The sequence below is a fragment of the Megalobrama amblycephala genome, linkage group LG4, assembly GCF_018812025.1.
Source record: "Megalobrama amblycephala isolate DHTTF-2021 linkage group LG4, ASM1881202v1, whole genome shotgun sequence".
Taxonomy (NCBI): Eukaryota; Metazoa; Chordata; class Actinopteri; order Cypriniformes; family Xenocyprididae; genus Megalobrama; species Megalobrama amblycephala.
This window is the reverse complement of record NC_063047.1, coordinates 37,442,754-37,457,248: the sequence shown is the minus strand read 5'-3', so window position 1 is coordinate 37,457,248 and position 14,495 is coordinate 37,442,754. Positions and strand designations below refer to the sequence as shown.

The following is a 14,495-nucleotide window of genomic DNA, read 5'->3' as shown; positions in this document are numbered from 1 at the left end:
GGGACATTCTATAGATATAGGCCCTAATGATTTTTAAACTGTATATTCTATCTTTTAATATATATATATATATATATATATATATATATATATATATATATATATATATATATATATATATATAAGTATTTAAATACTTACACACAGTAACATAGGCTATAGTAAAATATTCAGTTCAGTAAAATTAATTAAACATCCTCTACTATCTGCTAAAATCTCACTGTATGTGTATAAGTGACATTAAAAGTCACAAAGCTAAAAGTACTATTGTGTCTGTGCACACTTTGATTATACACGGTGTGATTTCCCTTGATCAGGTAGGAGATAAAAACGCATTAGTGTTGCGCTTCTTTCATTAAAACACTGGAGTGATCTAAGCCCGTCCCCCTTCAAGAGTAAACCCGATTATTTGCCCTGCGTAGAGAGAGAGAGAGAGAGAGAGAGCGAGAGCGAGAGAGAAAGAGAGAGAGAGGCTGAGGCGCGGAGCTCAACATCATCAGTCGCAATAACGGCTTAATCATTCCTCACCGTGGACGACCGACACCAACTTCAGCATCTGAAACGCTTTATTAGACAGGAGAAAAGAAACACGCATTTAGAAAACGACACTTTTTCCCGGTGGTGCTGGTGATTTTTGCTGGATTTTAAGTGTGAAGCGGTAAAGTCCACCCGGCGGTTCAACACCTTCAGTCACACCGCAGGACAAACTTCACCGGACACACTTCAGACGCGCCATGAAGTAAGTGACACTGATACCCGACACCGGTGTGTGTTTGTTCGTTGATACATTGTGTGCCGTTGCTGTTTAGTAAACAACAATGCGACGAGTTAATATCTCCGTTATTTCGCTAGAACACAAGGGAGAGAGTTAAAGTAGCTTCGTTAAGAAAGTTGACATGACAACATGTTATTTCTCTGACTACTGACAGGAGAATCACTACTAGTGTTTCTTTATGTAGACTTTTTTATTATTATTTTAAACAGGCGCGTGCTTTTGTTTGGGTCTTCAACTCGCAGAATAAACCAGCACACTTTACAGAGGTCATGTATGTATTTACTGTTACTGCCGTTGTGAATATAGTCAAAGAGCTGTGCGGTGTTGTGTGAAGGTCCGAGGGTCATCAGACGATACACGCGGTGTTGAATTAACAGGCGTTCAAATATGATCAACTTTCATTCGTGTGACTCTCTTCATTCAGCTGTCTATTATTATATGCAGGTAGATAAAGCGCTACAGCCTAAACGTTGAATTAGACCAACTTGTACCAGCAAATCCACACACAAAAAAACTAAAATCTCACCAGAAGAAAAAAAGAAAAAAATCACAGCTTCTTGATTCTGAATAGCAACATTTGTAAGTCACTAAATACTACACCTAACTCAAGCTGAGAGACCATCCGTTTATTATATATCCAGAAGTCCATAATAAGTTTTTAGTTTAATGATCGAGGGTAAATTATTTGTTGTTGTCCTCAGTAGCCTAAGCTTAAACTTAAGAATATATTAGCTTAAAACAATTTATATACATAAAAAAAAATGTACATATATATACAGTTCTTTTTTATTTCAGTTTATTTCTGAGAGCAGTTAAGTTGAGGGTCAAGTGTCATTTCAAGCTACCATAATAAATTAGTGTGTGTGTGTGTCAAGGCAAAGAAGTGCGAATGTGTCTGCTGAGTTTTATATATTTGTGTATGTGTGTGAGCAACGTTTTTTTATATCAGTTTTTCAAGGGTTATTGTAAGAAGCTGTTATAATCTAATTACATTTTGAAGTAACAAATTAAACTGGTAGCTGCTAAAATATGGCAATCTGCATACTTTTACAAGTAAAGGTGAAGACAGTTACAGATGTAAATGAATGAATGTGATTGTTTAATTAACAGGAGAATTACTTTTTGTCACTTTTTTTTATTCTAACAGATTTTTTTTGTAGCCTTGCTGTGCTTAACCGTGAAATAATATAATGGGTTATGTCATAGTTTACAAAAAAAAAAAAAACAGTTTAATCAAAATTTTAGGTACTATTTCTCCATGCAAAAGGGCATGATGTATTGTATTTCTGTCACTTCTACCACAAGACTGTACTCTCGGACAGGCGAACACAATCAGTGAAGCTCCTGTATGTGTGTGTATGTACGTGTGTGTGTGTGAGTGTCTCACCTGTTGCTCTCCTGGGATTTAGTGTTTGCTTAATCTGCCCAAGAGGAAAATGAACACACTCGCATGTGGACTCATATGATTACACTCAGAGGGTCCTCTCATAGCCGTGCACATATACGCACAGACACGCACACGCAAACACGAGCGGTCCTCCTCAGACCTGTCGTCTCTAGGAAATCACCGGGGATTAGGCTTCTGTCGATTCACAAAACCAACAGTGACAACATGGCCTTACACTCTCAAAGAGGGATCAGCTCTCCACGTGTCACTCTGATTGGCTGAGGTACTTGAGCCGATTGTCAGGGGCATTTACAGGCACAGTTTGTGTGCCCCTCCGAAGCACAAATGTATTGTCTTTAGGTTTGTCCTGATAAACACAAGGAGAATGTGTTTATTTGCTGTCGTTCGGTAAATGACACTTTGAAGTAATATTTGAAGTAATAGTAATTCATCTAAATGTGTTTCAGTTTTCCCCCCAAAAATAAGTCATTATACATGTTTAAACTAAACATTTGCCACCATCTCCCAATAAGTTTCATGAGCTTAAAAAGAAAGACAGAGTCTTTATTTTCGTCGTAACTCTTCAGCAATAATAATAAAAAAGTAATATCAGCCCATTTTATTACACAGCAGTGTGTTAATTTTGAGTCAGTGAAGTCAAACATTTTCTCATTTCGTTTTTTCCATACTCTCTCAGCTTCATTTACTAGGCTAAAAATTAGTTTAATAAAGCAAATAAACCAGCTTCAGATAAGTCATTTTAACCCTCAAAGAAGTTATGATATTCGGCATTAGAAAGAAAGTACCGAGCACGTATGAGTCTGTCCTGGTTTTTGCATAATGAATTTAACTTTGCTTCTGTCTCTATTTTGTAATTAGCAGTGACGCTTGGCAACTTTCTTTCTCGCAGTAAAGTGGAAGGTGGTGTATGGAGTTGATTCACCAGAGTGCTGCTCAATCACAGAGGAATAGTCCTGCCTTTGATGTTTAATTATATTGTGAAAAGAATATTTCTGCATAAAATTGAATTTTTCAGCTGAACGTTCACTGTTCTAAAGATCTGCTGTGGGCTTACGTGGTATGTACCGAACACACGGTAATTATTATGTATGCTGAAGAAGTCTGCGTGTATGCGGCTGGAAATAGTTCTGAGCGTTGTGTATGTGTATGTGCATTTGCATGATTTGAGACAAACTATATTTTACTGTGTATTTGTACACGAGCAGATGATAGAAAGCTGTGAAGGATGGTAGAGGCTGCGATGACAGACAAGTCAGTATGCGTGCGTTCGCCGAATGAATGTGCGCAGCATATCTCGCTGTGAACATGAAAGAGGTGCTGTTTTTAAAAAAAAAAAAAAAAAAAAAAAAATCAGATGGGTAAAGGTGACTCCTGTTTCATATAAACTCCTTTTCAGATTTGGGTGGTCTAGCAAGGAACCTCTTCTGGCCTTCCTCCCCTTAAGCAGCGAAACGCTTCCACTTTTGGTCAGTATCTTAGGAAAATACAGCACATTTTATGCTAGATAAGAGTTCGCAGAACAGTAGAAACAGTTTAGGAAAGGGTTCATCCTTCATTTTATCTAGTCGTGCATATTTGATGCAATCCAGCATTTTATATACAGAGTGTTTTTGGCTGTTCCACTTCTATTAGAGTTGGCGATTTAAAATATGTAGTTTATCAGAGATTTCACACATTCTGATATAAAGTGGAAAACAAAAAATAAACAAACAAAAAAACAAACACATCCAATCAAGTTTTACTTGCAATTCAATTTATTTGCAATCCAGTAAAACTTTTCTTTAACCATCCCAATCTTTGTTTGCCGACTCCTTGCTTAAACGCTGGAGACGGAGAGTGCGTTACATGATAAAGCACAGTGGCACGGTGTGCGCGCCTCGCTTCACGGCAGAGGGACCCATGGCACACTGGTGGACGAGGGCCAAAAAAATGACGAAAATCTTCAAAAAAAATAAATAAATATATATATATATAAAAAATGGGAGACGAGTCGAGAGGTTAGGGGAGGGGAAAAAATGCTGAAATATTTTCCAGCAAATGTAATTTATCTTTGTCAGTGGGGCAGCATAGCCCAGTCATTCTGTAAGGCTCTCCGGTGAGAGGGGGGACAGAGGGGCCTCTATGCCCCAGCTTCACATAGCATTCATAACCCCGACGTCTCTGTCGCCGAAGCTGCCCGTAGCACAGCGCCGTGTGGCAAGGCGTATATTTTTAGCAATTTACTCGAAGGTCTTCTTGACACTTTCAAAGTGTCACGATCCTGTGATTTTCCTCATCATATACTGTTTGGTGTGTTATTTTTTTAGCTCGTTCAGTAGTAAACACGCATCTGACAACTGACAGACGTGATTCAGATACATAAAACGTTGGGAGGAAATAAGAGTTTCTTTTCATTAGTGTGAGGTTGAGGTGTTTCATTCAGCCGAGCTTGCAAAGACAGCCTCTCAGGCGCTCGCGAGAGCAGCTCTCACGAGCGGTGTCCTGCCAAGCTGCACACGTGTGTCTTTCTGCAGTCATCTGCGGCGTTCTCAACAGCGGCCTGTCAGCATCGGAGGCTGAAACTTCGGAAAAAGCGTGCCGTGCTGGACACTCGAGATTCGAGGGAGAGAAAGAAAAAGAAAAGTCGTGAAAACGGAAGGGGAGATGTGTCTGTGAGCCTGGCATTGTGACACTTAATGCCTTTATGTTTGTGGTGCCGTTTACACAGGGTCCTTCAGCAGGCTGTCATCTACCTCCAAAATAACCAATCAGACGAGCCAGTTTCAGCCATGGGCTGTCTGCTCTGTCTTAAGTCGGTTTTATTCCAAAATAAATGCTGGGTGCAATTAATTGACTGCGAAGAATAATATATTTGAATTATATATGTGTGTATATATATATATATATATATATATATATATATATATATATATATATATATATATATATATATATATATATATATATATATATATATATATATATATATATATATATATATATTAGTGCCATCTGAAATTTTCTTCTAAAATTAGCGTTTTTATTAGGCTCCTATGTTTAGGTTCAGTAATTTCACTTTAATGCCAATCAATATGTTTTTTTTCATTGCCATTAAAGTGAAATAACTGAACATAAACATACAAGCTTGATAAAAACGATCATTTTAGAATAAAATTTCAGATGTCACTTAAGGTTTTTGCAATGGACCTCTTCATATATATATATATATATATATATATATATATATATATATATATATATATACACACATATATAATACTAGGCAGACAAATTTTATATATTTTCATCATCTTTCTTTGTTTTATATCTAACAGTCTAGGAACTATCTCAGTTTTTTTCTTCATACTTATTTTTTTCCCCCTTTCTCTACAGTACACTGTTTACTTTGATGTATGACTTTTCTTCCAGTAGTTACTCCAAAGTACAGCCAATGATGTCATTAATTTTATTACAGATGCTCCATCTGGAAAAGAAGAGAATGAAAGAGAGAGATGGAGAGAAAAAGAGTGAGAGAGAAAGAAGGAAAGGAAATGTGCGGCACCGACTTGTATGCATAATTAATAAGTCCAGCACTTCATTTGAAACTTCAGGGTTTGCTGGCCAGTGCAGGACGGGACGTGGAGTGCTCAGTTTTGTATAGTGAAGTGTGGAGGTGGCTCCTTTCACCTGCAGCTGCTCTGTTACAGCCCCTCTGGAAAAACAAATAACCTTGTGCGTGCGTGCGTGTGTGTGTATGTGTGTGTGTGTGCCCGCGCTCAACCCTGACAATGGCGGGAGCTCCTGTGACATGAGACCATGTGATGCAGGCGTGTCATTAAACTGCTTGCTGGCCCGTAGCCCACACTTCCTAAATGCTGCTGTCCCGCCAGAAATAGCTCAGCCATGAGATTGACTTTTTTTTTTTTTTTTTTTTTTTTTGCCTGTGTTTGTCTGCCTGTGTGTGCATATGTGCGCCAGGGACTACGATTGTGAGCCTGCAGTATTGTTCAGGTTAAAATTGGTCACTGTCTTATTTTTGGATCAGAGCGGCTCATGGGTTATAAATAGACAAGGAAAGGAAGGGAGATACCTGCCGAGACTCTGGCGAGCTCTGTTGTCCCCCCACCGCCCAATGTTCACGTTGTATCCTCTCTATATCACGCTGTCCTTAAACAGACCCTGATATGTGGTGTTTTAACAGGGAACGTATTAGATGGAAAATAGTCATATGACTATACTTTGTGACAGAGCTTTTAGACTGGTTTTCATGGTTGGCAAAGAGAAGGTAGTGTGCAAAGAGAATAGAGGAAAGAAATTGTGCGTAGGCACGGAGTGTAATCCAATAGGGCGATGTCCACATCATGGAATATTTTTAGAAGTGAAGTGCTAATTTTATTCTTTCATTACAAACTTGAGCTGTTTGTGAACATTAAAGTATTTTCCCACCTCCAGTAGAAGTACCACATACAATGCAATGAAAATAGTTTCACTAAATAAATAGTTGGAAAAATAAAGGTTTGTAAAAATGTTTCATATGACTGTGCATCTAAATTGACTGTTTTTATAAGTGATTAATTCTTAAAAATATTATTTAATATGACTCAATCTGAGTACATTAGATTACACAAACAAATGTACTTTAAGGGTTAGATCAAGTATAAATAGTTCCTCAAGATAACATCCATTAAAGTAAATTATGCTTAAGATAAATTGCTTTTTACCAGTGTAATGTTTTACTTTCTGTCTGTGAAAAATTCAGTGAATGAAAATTTCAAGGAAAGTAGATCTAAGCTTAGTTTACATAATATTTCCTTTGCTTTCCTTTGAAATATCTAGAAAGTTCAAAAGTTTGTGTAAGAAATTTTTACTTATATTCAGCAATAATGCATTAAATTCATCAAAAGTGACATTTATAATGTTGCGTAAGATTTCTGGAGTAATGGCTGCTGAAAATTCAGCTCTGCCATCACCGGAACACATTACATTTTAAAATTTATTCAAATTGAAAATTAAATTGTAATTAAAATTGTAATTGTCACAATATTACTGTTTTTACTGTATTTTTGACTAAATAAACGCAGCACTGCTGAGTGTAAGAGAATCCTTTTAAAAACATTTAAAAATCTTATAGAGCCCAAACTTTTGAATTCTAGTATATTTGATTAAAACAAACCTAAGTGTGAACAGCTCTGCACTTAGCACATTACGACGTCCCCAGCCCTGTTGCTAACTGTTAAGATTGTGAATTAATGATGTGGCATGATTGAATTTGACTCGGCAAACATTCCTGCTAGCTCGCCCCAGTTTCCCGCTGGTGTCTCTCTAGAGGGGTTGTGTATTGGACCTCTGGACTCTACGTTAGCACCTGTAGACCGCAGAGAGGCCTGAACATAGGCCTGACACCTTGGATAGATTAGAACAACTTAGAGTTTGACAAGAGAGGCGTATTACTTGCGTCTGAATTATAAATGACAAAACTGATATACTCTAAAATATATACTCAACCAATTACACTCATTTTTTTACTGCAATTTTCTCTTTCAACAACATTGGATTGGTCCCACCAGAGTAGAGGACACACAATGGACATAATTTCATTATATTGACATGGTTGCTTTTATCCTCAGGTTATTGTTTCCCAGGTCAGATTAAAAGCGCTGTGCTCTGCAGGCCTGTTAACGTAGGAGGTGTAATCTTATTAGATTCATCATCATCTTTCGCGAGAAAGAGGAACTGCTCTCGTCAAGCTTCAGTGCGCAGGTGAAGAAACCTCATGTTAATAAAGCGGCAGTTAGCCTCTTTCCCTCTCTCCCCGAACGGGCATGTGCCGTTATATTAATGTGTTTATGACAATTTAATTGGATAAGCAGGCCGCTCGTAAAAAGTCTACAACAGTTTTCGCCAAGGAAAGCGCAGACCCTTTTTTTCCACGTTCTTCAAAATGCTGCTAGGCAGCCTGTCGATGACCCACTTCTAAGATGGTCGAGAAAACAAGGAAGAGCCGAGCACAATTTGTGGAGAATGACGGAGAGAGGGCAAAAAAAAAAAAAGGTTAATTTTGTTGGGAAGTCGATTTGAAATCCTTTTGCACTTTCCTTCCCTCTCTTCCTTATCCTGAACGCAGCCCACTTTTTTCTACAAGCTTCCCTCCAGCAGAATCGGAAAAGAGAGGGACTGGGAATGCTGGTGTGGATTAGCTTCCGATGCTTGGCTAGCCCCCTCGGTTAATTACATGTGTAATGAGTTGTTTATTTGGGATAATGCGCAGCAGGAACGTCTGCCTAACGCCGGAGCTGGGAGCAGACCCAGGGAGAGTCAAGGATAGGATAGGAGGATGGAGGAAAGAGGAGACAGGAGAAAGACAGTCCCCACTGTCGGCGCCAGAACGAGGAAAGGGAGGCTCGGTGGAGGAGGGGTGGGCATTCACATCCCATCTCAGGGTCAAACGGCCATAGGATTTTTCTCAGGGGTGGGGGGAAAAGAAACCTGCGAAAAAACATACAATGCTGAAAAAGAAAAACAACGTACGTGGAGTGGGGGGGGCGATGTGTGCCCAGCAGTGCAGAAGGGAGTGGAAAAGTCCATGGGTGCAAACGCAAAAGAGGGAGGGAGAGACAAGTTGTGCTATCATAAGCCGAGGGGGACAGCTGGGGTTATGTGAACGCTGCAGCTGGATCGGGAGCCGAGGGAGATCGCTTGGCCGATCCCTGTGCTGCCGAGTGGCTGGAGCCTTGAGAAAAAGCTTCCCTCCCTTCGCAACCTTCTGCAGACTGCACTTTCCCAAACCCCCCCTAAAAACAAGATGGTGTAGATAAGCCTCTGGAAAACACACACACACACACACACAGACCTGATTTATACAACACCGGCTGTAAGCACTTGCTTTCACTTGTTTTCTTTTCCGCTCTTATCGAGCCGAATCAAGAAGCGGTCATTATTTAGCTAGAGTGAGCGATTACCATCAGAATAACAGCAATTAGAAGAGTGATTATTTTTTATATAAATGCCTGAAAAAACAACACACGATATGCATCTCACCATTTTTTATTCTTCCTCTGAGCAGAGATTTTTCTTCTTCTTTTTTTATTTTTTTTATTTTATTTATTTGACTAGCATTTTTTTGCTCCTTCATCGAGGTGACTGAAAAGTGTGAAGCAGAAAAGTGAAGCTGTTTAATCCGGCGTGCAGCATCGGAAAACTTTCGCTGTCACTGTTTTCTGATCACATATAAAAAAACAGGCCCGTCACAGCTGCACGACACAAGAAACACACGGTAAAGGAAGCTATGCAAATGCGTGCAACACTGACACGCTACTGAACAACAAGGTAAAGCCTGAGAAAATAAATAAATAAATAGTGAAATACACGTGCACACATCACACGCTACACATGGATAGTCCTGTATGGAAGATTTGAAAGGAGAATAATAAAAAAAAAGGTACAAGTTGTGGAACAGTTTTTTCGTGCACACAGGGGAGAGACTGAGATTAATTGCAGTGATGCATGGCAGGACGTCTTGAATGTCACTATGAGGCGGAAACATGGAAAAAAATGAAATAATTACCCTTAAAAGGAAACTTTGCACTATATATATGTGTGTGTGTGAGTATATACATATATATCCTATACATAGAGACATATCTTATTGTCAACTAAAAATAGCTGACACAACAAAGTAGGAGGAGCTTGGCATGAAGGGTCACCTCTGAGTAATCCAGAAGCTTGCTACTAAGTCAGTCCATTCAGCATGTGTGTGCGTACCACCAGTAAAAGTCATGGAAATCTAATATTTACTCTCTTTTCCGCCGTTCTTTCTTCCTCCTCAAGGGTTAACCAGCAGCGCTTTATCTGATCGCACTAGTTCCACGCTCTAAACCTCCCGTCCATAATTGAGGTTTTTCTTTGAAAGTCTGGACCGTTTTGATTCACCGCAGCTGCGCTGACTCTTTAATCAAATGCTATCTTTTTCACTGCTTTGCCCCGTCTACCCTTCCCTCTCTCCCTCCCCTCCCCTCCCTCATCCCTTAACGCATCTTAATTGGTTGCTTTCTGTGACAAATTACGAGCGCGTGCTTTGATGAGGTCAGGCCGAGCCGGTACTGGAGTAACTTGTGCCAGCCCCTGGTGGTTCCCCTCACCACTACAAACGGGGGTTGGGGGGTATGCGTCGGCATGCTGAAACCGTAATGAGAGACTGGGCCCGGGGCTGCCTGGTTGCCCACTACAAGCTGTGAAGACACCAAAGGGGGGTGGGGGGGGTGGGGGGGTTGCAGGTATCTTAGCCGAAGATATGAGAAATTTCAGACATAAGTGTTTTTTTATTATATATTATATATTTAATTATATATAATAAAATATATCAATATGCTAAATATTTAAATGCATTTTTAGTTACAATGACACCATCATTTTTAAGTTATTGAATTATTTATGTACATATTTTTTTTTTATTTTTTTTTTATCAGCATAGATATTTAAATTTAAATATTTTTTATTTATTTATTTTTACATTTCTAGAGGTTATGCTTTTATTAGCATGCTTACAGTGTGCTATACTTTCATGGTTACACAATTTGCACAGTAAAACCTTCTTGGAAAAGTAATCTAAAATGAATTTCCTTTAAAACATCGTTGCTACAGATGGGCAACCTATGACGTTGAATCACATCTCGAGTGTTTTTTTTAACTTCCCATCATTAGTATTGTTTTTTTTGTTTTTTTTTAGATGACATGTCAAGTTAAAATTAACTCTACTTTTAAAAACATGTCTCAAAACCCTAGTGTGCATCAAGCTGTTTTTGAACACATCTTATGTAAAGCCCACTATGAAATATGTCTGGTTTGGTGCACCTGAAAACAACCTAATTAAACAAGCTTCCTTAAACGGACTAGTCGTTCATGCAGTCGTCCAACTAGTCAATTTAGTCCACATCCCTAGTCCGACATAAAAAGAAGTGAGGCCAAGAAATGGAGTGAGTCAAGAAGGAACCGTTAGAGAGGAGGAAAGAGAGATAGGCGTCACCCAGTCATATTGGCACTCATGTTTAGACAAACGCTAACTGCAACAATCACAGTTTAATGATCCACAATGTCAACAGCGCAGCAATTCTTCCAACAATCAAGCGGATCGGCTTGCGCTTAAACCAAACTGTGACATCACTTTGGAAAACCAAGGAGGGGGAGGGCAGAATAATGGCATAACATTTTGCAGCAGGAGATTTGAGATAGTGTCTGGGCTCACGTAATCTTCATCTCCTCTTCCGTGCTCTTTTCCTCCCGATCTGGGTTACTCGGTTTCCTCGCAGAGCTTTGGGACCGGTGAGAGAGAAAAATGGGGGGGGGGTAAAAAAAGAGTCAGGTCAACATTTTGAAGGACATCCTTGCTGAATGGGTTTCAGCTTCAAATGGTGTTCTCCCTGAAAGATGTGTTTTGTGATCAGTTTAGATGTCTTCAGGTCACCTCAAGGGGTGTCAGAAATGCCACATGTGATGTTATGGTAGGACGTGATTCATTTCTCTGGTCAGTGTAGGTATGGCGAGCAGTCATTTGGACATTTTGCTTTGTCAGTTTGAAACCGTGGCCCTGTGGTTCTCAGAGTTATATCATTTGCTTACGAGAGCAGGTCACAGATCAGTCAGAAGTATGTATTTGAATTGCTGAGTATCCAACCATAAAAGCCAATTCACACTGCACCGACAGACACCAAAAATCACTAGATTACAATATGTCACTTCTCAGTCAGTCTTTCCATAAAGACCTGACAAACATGTTCAATCAGCAAAAACAGGCGCTGACCAACTCTGACAAAACCTGTTGTCATTGGACAGCGTCTGTTGGTGCAGTCTGAATTGGCCTTAAATTTATGCTATAAAATGACATTTGAGATGATGCACTTGATGATTTTGCCATATCAAGTCTTAGCTTTTTTTTTTTGCTCGTTTTTGAGTACAGTGAAAATGAAAGTAGCATCTGGTCGCCTACTGTTTCACCATCATTACTGAAACATCACTCATAAAAAGAACTTTCGTGCAATCACTGGCGATTGATCGGAGAAGAGAGGTTGCTCAACTTCCCTTTTCCACCTTACCCCTTACTCCCCCTTCAACCAGCATCTTGTAAGGCCACTTCAAGAAGGAACCAAAAAATCCCATAAACAATCTTTAAATCAGTGCAGTGAGATTTTGTACATGAATTAAAAAAAAAAAAATCCAAAGAAAAGAAAGAGAGAGAGAGAGCGATGATAAAGTGGCAAAGGAAGTATCTTGGCCCTCGCTCTTGCTTGGTGAGCCACGTTAGCCTCTGGGCTTAATTGAAGCCAGGAGGGAGCGTTTAATAATTGCTGTCAGAAGATCAAATTTAATTCTCTTTTCACAGGACCGCTGTAGGGTAGAGTGAAACAAATTGTCATCGGAGATTTCCAAATGAACAAAGCTTTTAATTAGTCTGATTAGAATGCCGTGGTACAGAGGGAGAATAGGGGATGAAAAAAAGTGCAATGAAATAATCAGAGGATCATCCGAGCATGCTGTCTGGTGTTGCGGGGAGGTCACATGACTTTGTCTTCACTCCTAACTATCGCCCCCAACAAGATGGCTAACATTAAAAGACATTGCTGTTCTGTGCTCATAATATGTTTCGGTGAAGATGTCAGGCCCTGTCTGTTTGTAGTGACAAATTTAATTTTATTTAGTTTTCTGTGAAGTGTGGAGAATGAATAGTTTTGACTCCAGAAGAGTAGAGAGTAGTGGTTGCTGTGTCTGGGCTAGTTTCATAATGCGATAAACTATGTAACTCTTCACGGCTTCAGTATGCCTGTTCACACACAATTCAGTTTTGAACGAGAGTGACGCTGCTTTCTATAAATGATCTGACTCTTACATGACAGACTACAGCTAGTTAATACAATGTGAGACCCACTGTGCATTTGCGTTTTTTAAAAAATGTCATATCATTTGTAACTTTATGGTGTTGACAAGTCACCATGTTTGGAATTTACTTTAGTCACTGTTAGTATGGTTAAAGATATATTCATGATTAAAAGGGGCTTTACTTCAGTTGTTCATTCGTACAGACATTAATTATTCCACTTCTGTAAGATGTGAACAGAACAATTTGAGTCACAGCTGTTAGTAAATATGGTTGTTCATCTCGAACATTGTGTAAATGTAGTCTTAGAGTTTTACTGACACAGATTCATTTTTTTCCCCTTTGACATGCTAGCGTAGTTGGACATTATTTCAGTTCTCCTTTCTTTCTTTAACTCTGTTCCACTGTACTAAGAACTCACCCAGAAGTCTGAGAGATTCTTTGAGCTAATGTCTTCAGCATATTGACCGATGAAACCACCCAAAGCAACCCACGCAATCTCCGTTTTGTGCCCAGCGCAGGGCCATCGCCCTGTTCATGAAAAAAACCAAGCCACTGTCAGGGCTGTAATTTTTTGCCTATTTCTTTACTACAGCTGGCCACCCAGAACAGGACAGTGATCAGACACCATTCACTCAGTATGTGTCTGTCATCTGAGCAGCTGGTTTCAGCGTACCTCTTTCAGTTAGAGTTGACACAGTATGTTGTGCCATGCTTTCCTTGGGCCAGTAACCAATCGCTAATTGAAAGACAGCTCTCACCTTCCCCTGTTCTGGCTTTAGTGGGCCACACTTCCCTGTTTACTGACTTCATGAAGGATGCAACTGCTGTTAACACCCTTTCATTTTATTTTCCACTGTTGTGCTTGGTCACGTGCCGCCATATGAAAGACTACAACACTACCCCGCTTCTCATCAGACCTTGCACAGAATATCCATACTTTCCTGTTATAAAGAATTAAAAAAGCGATACGTCGAATTAGTACAAGACACATGCTGATAATGTACCAAAAAAGTTCTTCCACTTGGTTATTTTGGACATGTTTAAAAAAAACCTGAGTAAATTATTACTGCAATTTCTGTTAGTACGTCATACTGTAGGTCAAAGGTCATTGTCAACATAGTAGATGCATGACATACATCCATATGTACAGAATGTATTTCAATGGTAAAAGTGTTTCAATAAATACAGTATGTACTAATATATTACATATTCATATATGAATGTGGATGTTCGCTGTGTCCGAAATTGCTTACTAAGTAGGTACTACATTTGAATTTGAACTTACTTCGCAAACATTAAAAAAGTATGTTCTATATAGTATAAATGTGGGTAGTATGAATAAAATTTGGATGTACTACATTTACCATGTTGTTACTGTCACATGACCTACCAGCGTCAGTTGCGTCGCTTCACTGCCATTCGTGAATCCTCTCCTGTGGCCTCATGGGATAGTAAGGTATCCA

The 14,495-nt window shown here is 39.3% G+C and overlaps 1 protein-coding gene across 9 annotated transcripts in view; it reads left to right on the top strand.

Moving 5' to 3' along the window:
• Window positions 1–14,495, top strand: part of mef2cb (myocyte enhancer factor 2cb) — an 88,412-nt gene that overhangs the window by 11,840 nt on the left and 62,077 nt on the right. Inside the window, exon 1 of one of the 9 annotated variants that reach the window (XM_048189155.1) lies at window positions 377–739. The exons of 1 other annotated variant lie outside the window; for it this stretch is intronic. The gene's annotated coding sequence lies outside the window, so the exon portion shown is untranslated. Of the gene's footprint in view, window positions 1–376; window positions 740–14,495 lie in introns of those variants that run through there. 7 more of the 9 variants (XM_048189151.1, XM_048189154.1, XM_048189149.1 and 4 more) reach the window with 7 other exon arrangements.